The 15,608-nt window shown below is 33.6% G+C and overlaps 1 pseudogene; it reads right to left on the bottom strand.

Moving 5' to 3' along the window:
* The window catches only part of LOC101436029 (large ribosomal subunit protein uL30-like), a 45,957-nt pseudogene extending 30,676 nt beyond the window's left edge, over nt 1-15,281 (bottom strand).
* Between the last annotated feature and the right edge of the window lie 327 nt (nt 15,282-15,608).

Genomic DNA, 15,608 nt, shown 5'->3' with positions numbered 1-15,608 from the left:
ACCTCAAGAAGGTACAATTCCAAACTTTTAGGAAGTAATTTCATTGCCTCAATGTACACAAAGCAAAAGGTGTCAAGTTGAAATAGACAACCTTCTTAACAAAGGTGGCCTCATTATATGTCATTAGCTAAATCTTGTATTTTGTTGATTTTTCTTTAAAATGTCAGATTTTTGCTTCATATATTTTGAGGCTGTGTTATTAGACTTGGAGAAGTTTAGAAATATTTCTTCCTGTTAAGTTTCACTTACTTCATTATGTCTTTATTCCAGTTATCATTAATAAAACTTTTTCTCTAAAGTTTGTTTAAATTATTAAAAATATTGATATTATTTTAATAATATTAAAATATTATTTTTAAAAAACAAATATCAATATAGTTATCTCTGTTTTGCCTAGAATTTCCCTAGTGTGTTCATGCTCATCCCTTTAGTCGTATCCTTTCTGTGTCCTTATGTTTTGGGGTTTGCCTTGTTAATAGCTAAGGTTTAAATTATTTTTAATTTTACCTGAAAAATTTTTTAACAGGTTTATATAGTACATTGACACCTACTTTTTTTAAATTAATTAATTTGGATTTATTTACAGCATTTATTATTAATTTTTAAAAAATCTCTTCCTCTTTGTGGCTATTTTTCAATGACAATTTCTTGCTTGCTATTGTGTTAATAGGCAGAGGTAGCAAAAGCTATATTTTAAAAATATTTCTATGTTCCTTTCTAATAATATAAGGATCTAAGATTGTATTGATTCTAAACAAATCCTCTTTCATGTTAGATGATAATGTTGTCAAGATTTTGGTTTCACAATTTTTACTTCCCAAATTATTAAGTTTCATCACCATTATTTTATATATCAATATTAATTTAGATTCATTCTTGACCATCCATTTACTTGTCACAGTTCTATTTTAGAGTATAATTTTTCTTCTTCTTGACATACTTCTATAGTAGTTATAATTTCTTCTTGGTGAAAAACTTATTTTTTAATAAATATTTGAACACATCTTTATCTTTTTTTAATTGAAATATAGACTAGTTGTTTCAAAAATTATAAATTGATAAATATTTACTTTAAGGAAATTGACAGCACTTTTCCACTGATTTTGTTGTTGCTCTTTAATAATCTGATGTAAAATAAAAGATCAGTGTTTTCTAGTTAATCTGTCTTTTCGCTCTGGTTGCATGTAATATCTTCTTTTTGAGTCTGTGCTCTGCTGTTTCACTTTCAATTGTCTAACAGTCCATTTCTTATTATTTATATTTTTTGAGATTTGTTGGTCTCTCTGAATTTGGCAATGCATATCTTTCACTAATTTTGGGCAGTTCTCAGACATTCCTTTGGAATGTTGCTTCTCCTCCATTCTGTTTCTTCTGGAGACCTCATTTTATTTTAGGCATTTCTTACCGTCTTTTAGCCTGTATTCCTTTTGCCTTTCTAGGTTCTTTTCTGCTTTTTTTTTTAATGCTTTTGAAACACTTTCATATGGGTTTTTAAAAAATTTATCCTGCTTTATAAAATCATTTGAAACCTACTTATTTAAGGTTTAATGTTTAATAACTCAACCATCTGAAATTCTGACACATTTTTCTTGAAGGCTCTTATTTCCGATGACCAGTTGCATTATGTATACTTTCATTTTGGATTGTGTTTTCAGAATTGGAGAAATCCTATGAGCCTCAGGCTGAAAGTGTATTCTCTTTATTTTTTTTGTCCAGATACCCTAGACCATGATTAAACTATGGTCCCTCTTAAGTTCCTTTCTGGTCTTGGATGCTACACCATCACTTTACCTCTCAGTTAAAGGCCCCCAAAGGTTTCCCCGAATTCGTTGGGAGTTCATCTATATATATTTAAGAGAACATTTGTTATTTTATCCCAGTATTTCTCAGTGTTTTGTAATGGGAAATTTTTCAGGAAATTTTTAGTCTACTATTTTGTTATAAAGAGAATTCATCCTAATTATACTTTGTGTGGAAAACTTAATATACTCGAGTTTACCAAGATGTAGATGCTCAAATGAGATACAAATAGAAACACAGGTAAACACAGAGAGAATTTTTCAGTCCCTTCTTAAGTTTGCTTTCTAAAGATCATGCTCCTGTTTGCACATTAAACATTTAAGAAGAGAAGAAGAATCATTTAAATTACTTCAAAGTTAAAGAAAATAAACCCAAAAGAAATCAGACAAAATATCTGCACAGATTTCTTTTTTTTCGAAGAGCGAAAGAGTCCTTGGGAATATATCTTTAGGACCTGAGGTGAGCTTAAAAGAAGAGAGCAAAAGGCTGGAATGATCCAGTCTCAAAAGAAAGAAATCCTGAGGTCCGAAGGTAAACATAATGCTTGCATCTCCTGAATTTGACTTTTGGGGCCCCTTTTAAGTCACACTGCCATTCTCAAACCTTTCCAGCCCATGTTACTCTTTCCTTCTATATTGGCCCCAGATAATGTAATTTCTTATGGTGACTAATCTGTCAATTCTAAGAAAAATGTCTGTTTTAAATGACAGATGCTTCTTGTTTTTTATTAATCTTTATAATTTTGCCAGCTTTTATGTCTCTCAACTTATTTTTTTCCTAATAACCTTAGTTTCATTTGTTTATGTTTTTATTAGTATAATCTGCTAAACCTTAAATTGGTTAAAGCAGTAATGTTTTTCATTTATGTAGTGCATCTTGTTTGAATGCTGATGTGTGACATAAAGAAGAAAATAATTACAAGATAATTTAAAAGAAACTGGCAGTACATCTCTCTCTCTCCCTCATTCTTGTTCTCGCTCTCTCACTCTCTTGCTCTTAAGACAGATGGTTTTTGTTTAGGAAATACAAGGAAACATATAATGAGGAGAAGCAAAGTTGTGGACATATCTCTAATCATTACTAAGTCTTTAAATTCTTGTCCCCAAACAAAACCTAATAGTTTAGATAGAGCAACCAACTATAACCTTGAACTTCAACCTTCCTTTTATCCCTGCTGTTTTAGTTTCCTAGGCTGCTTAAAGCAAATGCCATGAAATGGCTTGGCTTGAGCAATGGGAGTTTATTAGCTAACAGTTTTGAAGCTGGAAAAATGTCCAAATCAAGGCATCATCAAGGCAAAACTTTCTTCCCGAAGACCACCTGCCTTGCAGTCCTTGTCTTCTCTGCCACATGGCAAGGCATGTGGACGAGTCTGCTGGTCTTTCCATTCTCTTCTAGATTTTGTCGCTTTCAGCTTTTTCTGTGGATTTGTCCTTCTCTCTATATTCATTCTGTTTACAAAGGGCTCCAGTAATAGGATTAAGACGCACCTTTAGTGAGGTTTGTCACACCTTAACTGAAGTAGCCTCACCAAAAGGTGCAACTTACAATGGATTCACACCCACAAAAATAGATTAGAAATAAGAACATGTTTTTTCTAGGGGTACATACAGCTTTAAAGTACCACACCCACCCTTTGCCATGGATTTCAAAGTTCCTCCTATCAATTTCTGTGTATTTCTGACAGTGCCTCTAGATTTTGAGTCTGGCCACAGGACTTCCTCTTCCAATATGATGTATTGAAGAAATTCAAGAATTTACTTTAAATGTCAGCCATGGGAAGTCCTTCAGAGCTTTCTAACTTGGGAAAGGAGAGCAGAAGTTTTATAAGGCTTGTTCATGAGGGGATCTATCGAATTTCAGCTGGCCTTAGCAGGAGTGAGTAGGCCAGATACAGCTAATGGGAACAAAGAGACTGTTCTAATGGATTAGCAGCCATTGCTTTGGCAGTCTGAACTTTATCAGGAATAGACGGATTGTTCTGGGGGATGAGCAGATGTCCTTTAGGCAGTCTGGATTTTATCAAGAGAAATGGAGAGGAATGGAGGGCAGTACTGTGGAGAGCAAGGACATGTGAAAGTCATAGTGGAAAATTCCAAAGTTTGAAATCCTTCAGGGTCTCTCACAGATGATAGTAGATGTGACACAGAGGCTTGAAAAAAGTGCTTGCCTAATTGAGCTTGGCTCTCTTATCCTCCTGCCATTACCATGGAAGAGACATGTGCAAGTTACCCGGTAGTCCCAGGAGGAGAGAGAGATGCATTGGTGAAAACAATTTCCAGCTGAGCCCAGACTGGACTTCAGTCAGCTACTGATGCATGGCTGAGCCTAGAATATACCAGCAGAATAATCTAATAGAGCCAAAGATCTATGAGTATAAAAAGTTATGTTAAACTATTGAGTTTTGGAGTGGTTTGAGGCACAGCAATTTTGTAGCCATAGCCAATTTATACAGGAGTTTGAAATTGTTTTGTAATATTTGTAAGTCAATTCTGTTTACTGTTTTAAATAACGTTCTAGTTGGTTATGCTCACAGAAGGGTCATGATTAGAAGTTTAAGGTACAGTCCTGTTTAGTAATAGGTATATACATTTCTAGAAGATGATTGTTACTATAACAGTTACCATTCTCTTCGTTTTTGTCATATCTTCTTCATTTGGTATATTACTAGAAAAATCCACACTGTTCTTATCCAAACTCTCCTAAAGGATGTCATTTTAATAGGAAATCATTTTTTGACACTTAAAAAGAAAGGGACAATAGAGTTGAAATCCAAGTAACTGAATTTATTTCATTGAAATTCATCTAATTAATGGTAATAGAGAAATTTTGTCTAAGCGAAGTTGGAAAGATGTTTGAAAAAAGGACTAAAAGACATGTATCTGATTAAATACTTAGAGAGTAATTTTAAATATGTTTCATTAATTATAAATATTCCTAATGTGGTTTCATAACAAAGTTTAAATGAATAAACACATATTAATTGTTCACTATGCATTTAGACAGTACGGCACACATCTGCTTTCCTGTGCTTTCTGTTTTTGTTTTTGTTTTTGGCAATCAAAGGAGGTGGAATGGAATTGGTACAGACTGTAGATGCTCTGAGCATATTAAGAGAGAGATTTCATGGTGGGTCACAGTAGTCTGAAAAGGTTTCATTGTTTCATATTTTCAAGAGCATAGAAATATATTGCTTCCTTCCCTTAACTCAAAGATTAATATCTTCTCATTTTTCTCTCTGCCTTCTGTGCTTACCTTAAACAACTAAGGAAAGAAGTTAAGCTAGAGGCATAACAGTGGACTACTGATAATAAATAAATGTTGATGTATCTTAGATTGTAAATTGTTCTTAATTGCGTGGGATAATTCACTTTGGTGTTTGGATCATTTGTATGGGATTTGTAAAGGAAACTGGACGATACAAAACAGCTGGCAGAGCACCTGAGAGAGAGTCTCACAGCCTAGACAAAAGTGGGTACTTCTTGCAGCTCTAACTTGAAGATTTCAGATTGATAAAGCTGTAGGTGATAGAAAGTCTGAATTATGATTTATATTGATAAAAATCTAGTGCAATATATTCAAAACATGCTCTTCATCTTTTGTTTTGTTTTGCTTTGTTTTGTACCATAGGAATAAAATTTTTAATGGCAAAATAGGAAGATCATGCTCCACATGAAGTGTTAGTTTAAGAAGTTCTTTGATTTGCTCAAGATTTATTTTCTTTTGTATATAAGCTGATGGCTTCAGTTTTCCACAGGAAAGGACATTGAAACCTAAAGTTGACCACTAAGTTTTTAAAAGCTTTTACTTCTCTAGTATCAAAAAAAAAAAAAAAAGAAAAGAAAAGAAAGAAAAAAGAAGTGAACATTGAATCAAGAGGTATCTCCATGCAAGAAACAAAGTAGGGTATTTCCCCATCTTAAGTTCATTTCCCTATCTTAAGTTCATTGCCAATGAATAAAAAATAGGCATCCTTAGTAATACACTAATGAAACCATTTTTACATGTATGCCTCTACTACGAACATTATGGCACAAAATTTGCCTACCATAGACTAAATGCTAAGAAGTATATTTCTTTTTATTTAATTAGCACGCCTGTGCTCCTGGTCTTGCTCTAGTCTGCATGCCACTCTTATAATACCATTCTCTATAATGTGGCACAACTTAAGTAAGTACTATTAATCCTTTTTTCATCTTTTAAGTCACAAATTTTCTTTCAGTATATTAACATACCTGATGACTACATGATTTTTTTATTTGTGGAATGTACTTAGAGAACTTTTATTTTGAAGAGCAAGTCAGCTAGATAGATTTATCACAGGCTCATTTATTGAAAGCTAACCACTTCTCCTTAAAAGTCACAATTAGGTTTGAGGGAAATAAACACTTGAATTGGGAGAAGGTCCAGGTGAGAGTATGTCCATGGTATTCATATTTCATTGAATCATAGGGAAAAGGAAATCTTGTGAGAATTTATACTTACATTCAACTGCAAATAATTTTGTTACTAATGAATCTAATCTTTCATTATTATGAATTTCCCCTCTTTACCTCTTGTATTGCCTTTTCCTTGAAGTCTATTTTAACTGTTATTAGTATGGACATAACAGTTTATTTTGATTAGTGTTTGCATGGTATGTTTTATCATTCTCTTACTTCAAGCTTTCTGTGCACTTACGTTTTAAATACTTGTGGCTCTCATAATCACGATAGGTTTAGATTTTTAATATTTCTTGCCTGTCTATATTTGTTTTTTTTAATTGAATCATGTAGTCCATTTATACTTACTATAATTTCTAAAATATTGGGGTTTAATTCACCATCTTATTTTGTGCTTTTTATATATTTCTACTCTTCTGTGTTTCTTTTCCTCTTCCTATCTTTTTTTTTTTTTTTTGGATTGACTATGAGTGTTTAGAGGCAAATTTTAAGAAAACTTTTTATTTTATGATAATTATGGCTTCCCCCAAAATTGCAAAAACAAAATAGAAAGGTCCTGTGTACCTTTTACTCAGCTCCCCCAGTGGCTGCATCTTACTTAACTCTACTATAATTTCAAAACCAGGAAATTGACATTGATACAATATGCATGTATAATTCTATGCCATTTTGTTACATGTATATATTTACATAACTACTACAGAAATCAAGACCTCAAACTATTCCATCATCACAAAGCACTCTCTAGTCCACCTCTTTATAGGCACACCCATCCTTGTCCTACCCACCATCCCTAACACCCTGCAACTATAATTAATTTGTTCTTCATATCTATAATTTTAAAATTTTGCAAATCTTTTATAAACAGAATTCCATTTTGATGGGTCTAGTGTTTTTGAGTATATCTTTGAGTAAGATATTTAATGCTTGCTCTAGGTATTACTTTATGTATATAGGATATATTTAATATATATAACATCACACTCTATGGGTACTGATGTTTTACTTACTTGGACAAAGTGTAAAAACCTTACCTCCCTTTAAGTTCCCTTACTATCTTCCATTTATAATTAATTACCTTACATATTTTCTCTGCATACAATAAGAACCATATTAGGCAATGCTATAATTTTTCTTTCAAGCTTAATTTTTTAAAAATCCAGAGAAAGAAGGAAAGTCTATTGTATTTTTCATTATTTTACTCTTTCCATTGCTCTGTCTTCCTTCCTGATGTTCCAAGAGTCCTTCTTTTATCATTTCCCTCCTTTTTCAAAGAACTCCCTTTAGTCATTGTTTTGGAGCAAGGGTTCTTAACAAGGGGTCTGTGAGCTTGAATTGAAATTCAAAAAAACATTATTCTTGTGGGGATGTGTTGGTGCAGGTGTGATATATTTATTAAATAATACATAGTTTAGCGTGGACCTAGTAAAGGGTCCATGATTTTCAACTGACTGGCAATGGGGACTGTGGAACAAAAAAGCTTAAGAACCGCTGTTTTATAATAGAGTATATCTAATGGTTATAAATCCTTTTAGTTTTCCTTCATTTTAGAATTTCTTGATTGTCCCTTCATTCCTGACGGATGTTTTACAAAATACAAGATTTCTGAGTTGACAGTTCTTTTTTTTTTTTTCAACATAAAAAATACTATGGCACTTCCTTCTGATCCCCATAGTTTCTGATTATAAATCCAATGTTGACACTCTGTTTTTCACATATAGATAATATGTCTTTATTTATTCATGCTTTCAAGATATTTTCTTTGTCTTTAATTGTGGGTTTCCCAATGACATCTCTTTTCCTGGATTTCCTTGGGATTTCCTCAGCTTCTTACATTTGTAGGTTTTCCCAGATTTGGGTAATTTTCTACCTCTATTTCTCTGAGTACTTTTTAAATTCTGCCCTCTCTTTCCTCTCCTTCCAGGACTCCAATGACATAACTGTTAAATCTTTTATTATACTCCCAAAAGTTCCTGGGGTTTTGATCATCATTTTATTCATGCTATTCTCTCTCTGATATTCTGATTGGATAATTTGTATTGTTACATCTTAATGTTAAATGATTCTTTCCTCTGTTCTCTACTCTGCTTTGGAAACCATAAATTAAATTTTTGTATTTTTGTCATGGTATTTTGCAATTCTAAAATTCTCATTTTCTTCTTTTTTGTTTCTTCTATTTTTTTGCTGAGAATAAGATTTCATTAATTTCAAGAGTGTTCATAATTTTTCACTGAAACAATTTTATGATGGCTGCTTTAAAATTCTTGTTAGATAAAACCAACTCTCTGTTATCCCTGCGGTTGGATTCTATTTATTGTCATACAAATTTCAATTTTTCTGGTTCTCAATATGGTGAGTGATTCTCAATTGAAATGTGGACATTTTGGTAATTATAAGAATCTGGACATTATTTAACAGTTCTAATTTTAGGAGACCTGCTCTGATGCTTTATTGACTGAGAGAATGGGCACCACCATGTTGTCATATAGAGGTAGAAATTCAGGATCCCCCTCAACCTTGGCCTCTATTGATGCCCCAGTGGCAGAGGGAAACTCATTAAGGCTGGTAAGGAGAGCAGCACCAGCTCCCCACTCAGTCTTCATTAATACACCCTGGCTGGAACAGGGAAGAACACCTCATACTGTTCCCATCATAGGCTCCAGTGAGTTGGGAGGGAGGGTCTTTACTGTTGGGCAGGGATGAAAGTCCTAGCTTGCCACTTGGCTCTCTCTGATACCACACCAGTGGGGAAAAGGTGCATCTCATTACAGCTGGTCTAGGGTAAAAATCTTTGGGTCTTTACTGACATGGGTGGGCATGGGGCAGCAGTTTATCTTGTGGTATTTGACTGGAGTAGGGTGGTTGTCAAAAAGTTTTCTGGCTTGCTAAGTTGCCCCATTTCCTGTCCTTTGGTAGAGGGAGTAGGCTTTTATGAAGACTTTTTTTGGTCTACATTTGTTGGTGTTTCCAGGTTGCTGGCTTCTCCAACACCCATTCTGGGATAAATGAGGCAAAACAAAAATCTAGAGAACTCACAGACTGGGTGTTCTTCAGCACCAAGATCCATAGCTTGTTTGCCTTCTCTTTACCTTTCAAAGTGTTCTTGGGTTCATTTTATACATAATGCTCAGGACTTACAGCTGAATTTAGTGGGAAATTTAAAAAATATGAGGTAATGATTTTTAATCACTATGTTTCTTCTTTTGACAACTTTGAAACTTTCATTTTGTTAAATAATAAAATATACACATGAAGTTGATCAATTTCCCCACCTGTGTGATACAATAACCTTGTAATACTTTAATATCACCTTTCTTCTCCCAACTTATTTGCAATTTTTCATATATTTTAATTTTATATTTGAAAACCTTGCAGTACCATTTTTAATATTTTATACACCAGTGCCAATTAATTTTATCCATATATTTGCTCTTTATTCCTTCTTGCATATCCTCCTCTCCAGGTATATTTAGTTTTTTAGTTTTTTTTTTTTTTTTTTTTCCTGCTTGGAGCACATTATAAAGAACTCCAATGTGGGTCTGCTGGTGGCAAATTTTTTCAGCTTTTATTTGCCTGAAAATATCTGTTCTTACTGTCATCCTTAAAAGATAATTTTACTAGGTATATAATTCTAGGTATTTTAACATATTGAAGATATCTTTTTACTTACATTTTTGTTCTTTTAAAGGTTATCTGTAATTTTTCTTAAGCTGTTTTTAAATGTGGCTTTTGTTTGGTTTTCTGTAGTTTAATTATGATGTGTCTAGCTATATGTGGCACAGCTGAGCTCCAGGACATGGTTCGTACTTGAGGGAAAGGCAGATTTCTTGACAGAAATCCTTGGCCATCTTGCTTTGTCATGTGGCTGGACATTAGGATCAATACTTGCTAACTTTGGAGATAAAACACCTCTGATGGTGCCTTGATTTGGACATTTTCTGGCCTCAGAACTGTAAGCGTTTACCCCAAATAGCTACCCCTTATGAAAGCCAAGCCATTTTCTGGTACTTTGCATTTGCAACTCTTTGACAAACTAAAACATTGTGGATGGAATTCTGTTTATTTATCTAGCTTGTGATTCATTGGAATTATGAACATGTGCATAGGGATATATCATTATGCAATATCTTCAACCATTATATCTTAAAATAAAGCCCTCTTCTTATTTTTTCTCTCTTTTCTTTCTGGGACTCTAACTTAGCTTATATAAACCTTTTCAATGTATACTTTATGACTTTTGTACTCGCCTGTATTTTTCTTCTTTATGCTTTTCCATGCTGGCATGTCACTAATTCTCTATATCTAAATATAGATGTTATTTATATACCTATATTTCTATCTCTATTGCTGTTAAACTCATTCAGTAAGTTCTTGTTTTTGATTATTACAGCTTTATTACTTCAAGAGAAGGCATTTGTTGCTTTGCTAGATTTCTATTTTATAATTTCCTTCAGATATTATTAACTTTATGTTTTATTTATTTATATATCATAAGCATATTATTTTATAGGTTGTGTGTGATGATGAAAAACCCTAAAACTTTATGAGCCTTTTCTGTTGTGTGTTTGCTAATTTTCACTCAGGCTGCCATGTTTTCTATTGTGCCTGGCCATCTTTAATTTTATCAGATAATGGTATGTGAAAAAATATTTATCTGTTTAGCTTGAGGTTTCTTTCTCCAAAAGGAATCTGTGTTGTTTCTGCTATGTGGTTCAGCATATTACTAGTTCAATGTCATCTAAATCCAAGTTTCAGAATGAAGAGTACATGTTCACTTTTAATTCTGGAATTAACAGAATGAGGGTTTAGACTTGGAGGTTCCCAGGTTATTGTGTTAAGTTTCCTTTATTATACATCACCTTTTACAGGCATTGGGTTTGATTTTAATCCTTCCTGCCTACAAATCTGACAAAAGAAAATTAAAATTGCCTAGTATAGGCAGATGCCATCCAGTTAAAAATAGCTTTCATATTGTTTACTTTTCTTTGTTCTCATTTTCCTTTTGTCTTTATCCTAGTGGTTCCTTACTATATTTTCAAACTGCCCTTGTTTCTGAGAAGTTTTTAAAATCCCATCATATTTTGGTTTAAGTTATTTTCAGTGATAGGGAGGCAGTCTGCATAACTTAGACAGCCATTACCAGAGACCAGAAATTTTTTATACTCTCTCAGATCTCAGCAAGTTTCTAAAGTTTAAAAGACTAATAGTATCATATTCAACTCAGATTCTGAAATGTGAATTAAGGCTCTTTGGCCAATTTCCTGATTTGATTAAGGTTCCTGGACTTTAGAGCTTCAAATGGCATCCATGTGTGGCTCTTTTGACTCTTTTTTGACTCTATAGACTTCAACACGTATTTATTTGTAAATTCATTGCTTGGTTAATTATATTAAAAGTCTTTTTTCCCTTTGTAATAATCATAGCAGGCCCTAGAACTCTCAGGAAGCAATGCTGACATCTTACATGTATGAAAATATGGATTGATAAGGACTAATTAAATTTGGATGCTTATGGCTAAGTGGAATAAACTTCATACCAGGGGGGGAAAATGCATTAAAAAGCAGGAATTAATTTCATACATTTCCAGTCCAACTTTAAGGAATATATGTCACAAAATATTAATTACAAAAACTCCAGTGTCAAACACTGAAAGAAAAAATCAAAATATGTATTTCCTAGCGTGAATCGGAAGGATTAACTGAATTGTCATCATTATTTTTATTCTATACAAACTCAGGTTCCTGGAACTCTTTTTGCCTTTGTTTGTGTTGATTTCAATACCCTGAAGGATATCATTTTTGTTCCTTACCAAAATATGGAAGACACATGAAATTCTCATTCAAAGACATTGAATGAGAGGAATCTTCCCATAAAAAAGTTGCATATTCCTTTCAGAAATCAGCCTGGCATGCAAATTTTTGGTTAATGTCACTAAAATGAATTTTGGTCTTATTTTTCTTAGAGCACAGCATATCTAAAACATGCAGCAAATATTCAAAAAGTCAACCTAGAAAATTCGCAGTTCAATTTAGGAAAGTAGTGCTTGTTTCCTCCTACTAATGTGTCCAATCAAATTGTATACATTGTATACCCCAGATGCAATTCATTTAGGCTTGTTACACTTAAGCTTGTTAGAATCTGTTTTTGTTCTTTGTGGAAGACATTCCATGCCTGTTGTACTGCGGACAAAAATAAAAAATGGATGAAGGCAAATATATAATTTTTTCTGGTCAAATTAATAGAATTTCAAAAAAGTGTTGCACCACTGTGAGGTGATCTCATTGTAAGCCAATGGGACTTGACCCCAAAGCCTCCAGTTTAATGGATTTTTCTTTCTAAGTACCAATGATATTGTTATCACCAGCTTGTTTACTGAGCCTTAAAAGACCCGGGGTTAAAAGTGATTTGTGATCTTGCTGCCATGAGAACATAAAATGTACTTTCTAAATTCAGAAGGTCAGTAGGCTATAGTGGGTGGTATTGCTTCAGTTGAATATATTGGCCCATCTTTTAGAAAACTAGTTTTTGCCCCTTTATTCACTTCTTGCAAACCCCTTTATTTTCAGTCAGAAACTGATCTTCAGCAAAATCAAAGTAGACAGTTTTTCTGCTTGTTTCATATGGAAGATTTCTATTTTCTTCCTAATAACTTGTATGTATAAGAATATATATATATATATATATATATATATATATATATATATATATGCTATCATATATAGGCCTATATAATGCAAACACACCAATATATAAAACAAAGACTTTAGTATGGGCTGCCATTCATTAGAAACATGTAGGTGAATGTAACTTTTTGAACCTTCAGTCCTGTGTTTATTCAGGTGGTGGAAAGGGAAAAAAAAAAAAATCCTGATTTAATTTTTTCTAAAAGCCCCTGGAATTTCTAGCTAGATTTAAGATTTGAAAAACTTCAACAATGATTGGAATAGTGGTGTGAAAAACAAACCAATACAAAAATGTTTCCTAGTCAGGAGTATCTCAGACATAGATGTCAGAATCAGCAGTTCTCTATCCATACTGCACACTCATAAAATGAAAATATTATGTCCTTCCAATTTCCTGGAAAGAAATGCTCTTCAGTTGGAGATTTGGAAGCAGTTTTACATTATATGTGTTAGAAAAAGGGACTAAGGCAGAAAGCTAAAATTGACTAAAGTTCAGCAAAAGTAGTAGCAGTTGCCTGAACCAATGTCTCTTCACCGTTTTTTTCTGTAGGTACTCATAGAGTACATTTAATATTCAAAGGGAGGTAGTGGAGGGCCAGCCTGAAAGACACTACACACACTTCTTGTTTTATTCCTTGTTGAATAAATGAAGGGGAATATTACATCACTTTTTATGAGGGAGACTAAATTTGATTACAATACATATCCAAGGCAGGTATTTAAACATTGCAAGATATATATAACCTTAGTATATTAACACCAAGCAAGTCATGAAATATAAAAACAGACACAGATTTTAGGTTTTGCATATATTTGAGAGCATTCATTAAAAATTTAAAATTTACTGCTTTCTTCTATGCTATTCTGTGCTAAGAAGATAGCACAAAAAATATTGTAAAAGAGTTGTGTGTTAGGCTATTTTGAAATTCAGACATCTAAGTTAGTAGTCATTCTTCACACATTAAATACTAATTACTTATATATTTGATGATGTCCTCATGAGAATTATATTAAATCAAAAATAGCTCCTTGGAGTTGTGAGTTTTAAGAGTTGTTTGATAACATGGACATATACTTGGATGTAGTATTCTGAAATTGGTAGAATTGAATAAAACACCTCATACACTCATGCATGGAACATAAAACAGAAACCCTTGATGGTATGTAAAGACCATACAAATCTCATTGAATGAGAAGTGTCTTCCCAGGAGGTTTGCTGGCATTATTGTTATTTCCCCCATCAGCCCACCACATGCCTACAGATGTTACAACACCAGTCAGAGAATCAGCAGTAAGTGAAGGTGAGACTCTAGGGACAGAACCTAGGCCTCCAAATGAGTTTTCCATCACTTACATTTCTTGATGCATGTTTTGATAGCTCCTCTATTTTTATGCACAACCTTTGCTTAAGCCCTTCAGTTTACACCAACTCTGTCATTTTCATTTTGAGGTGTTTACCAGGTATAAGACAAGAACTCAGAATGTAAGTATTGTCCTTGTTCTTTCAGATACTTTTATTAAGTCAGCTCGTATGACTGAGAATTATGATCTCTTTATAACGGCTCTATGAAGTTTTAATTATCCCAAATATATTTATTGAGAATGTTATTGTGAAAATGTCCAGAACATTCCTTAACATAAGAGGTAGGGCAGTGTAAAGACTTAGATTCTTAGATTTTACCATTCAGATCTCAGTTTCCATGTGTGGAAATAACCATCTTGATCATTATACTTGCTGAAAGTTAAATATAGAAATGTATTTGGAAGTATTTTGAAAAACATAAATTATTAAATGGATGCAATTATTATTATTTTAAGCTCCTGATCACTGCAACTACCCACTATTGCATAAATAAGAAGGTGTAGGTATATTCTTTAGTTTATAATTTGAAGTTCATACTAAAAATACTTTTTAAAAAGAATACATTTCTCAGGCCGCTGATCCACATTAAGTTGCTCCAGCTGCTGTCCTGAAAGCTTCTTTGGATTTATCCAAATTCCTTCTCTTATATTTAAATACTAGGCTTTTCAACCATTGTCCTTTGTTAATGGTATGTGACAACTACTTCAGAAAGCCTTTCGAAACCCTTCCAGCTGGACAGCACAAATTAATTCAACATTTATTTATTGAGAATCTACATTGTGTCTGACACTCTCGAGGTGTTGTGTATTCTTTGTTTTGACCTTCGTTAGAACGTTTTCTATGACAGCCTTAGGAAACGTGTCCTAATCTACCTCAAAATATTTAAGTCACATCTTGGCGCGCCGGCCTGCGCGGAGGCCGAGAGCGCGTCCGGGACCCCAGCGGGGGGAAGCCCAGGCCACCAGCCCGCCGCGCCTCCCCGGCCGCCGCCATGGGGATCAAATTCTTAGAAGTTATCAAACCTTTCTGTGCAGTTCTACCAGAAATTCAGAAACCTGAAAGGAAAATCCAGTTTAGGGAGAAGGTACTACGGACTGCTATAACGCCCTTCATTTTCTTAGTATGTTGCCAGATACCACTGTTTGGAATCATGTCATCAGATTCTGCTGATCCTTTCTACTGGATGAGAGTGATTCCAACAGAGGAACTTTAATGGAATTGGGTATTTCCCCAATTGTAGCATCTGGTTTGATTATGCGGTTATTAGCTGGAGCCAAAATCATTGAAGTTGGAGATACACCCAAAGATAGAGCCCTGTTC

This window comes from Dasypus novemcinctus, chromosome 2, assembly GCF_030445035.2.
Source record: "Dasypus novemcinctus isolate mDasNov1 chromosome 2, mDasNov1.1.hap2, whole genome shotgun sequence".
In the NCBI taxonomy this organism is placed as follows: Eukaryota; Metazoa; Chordata; class Mammalia; order Cingulata; family Dasypodidae; genus Dasypus; species Dasypus novemcinctus.
The sequence above is the reverse complement of the archived record's forward strand: the minus strand, read 5'-3'. Positions and strand labels throughout refer to the sequence as shown.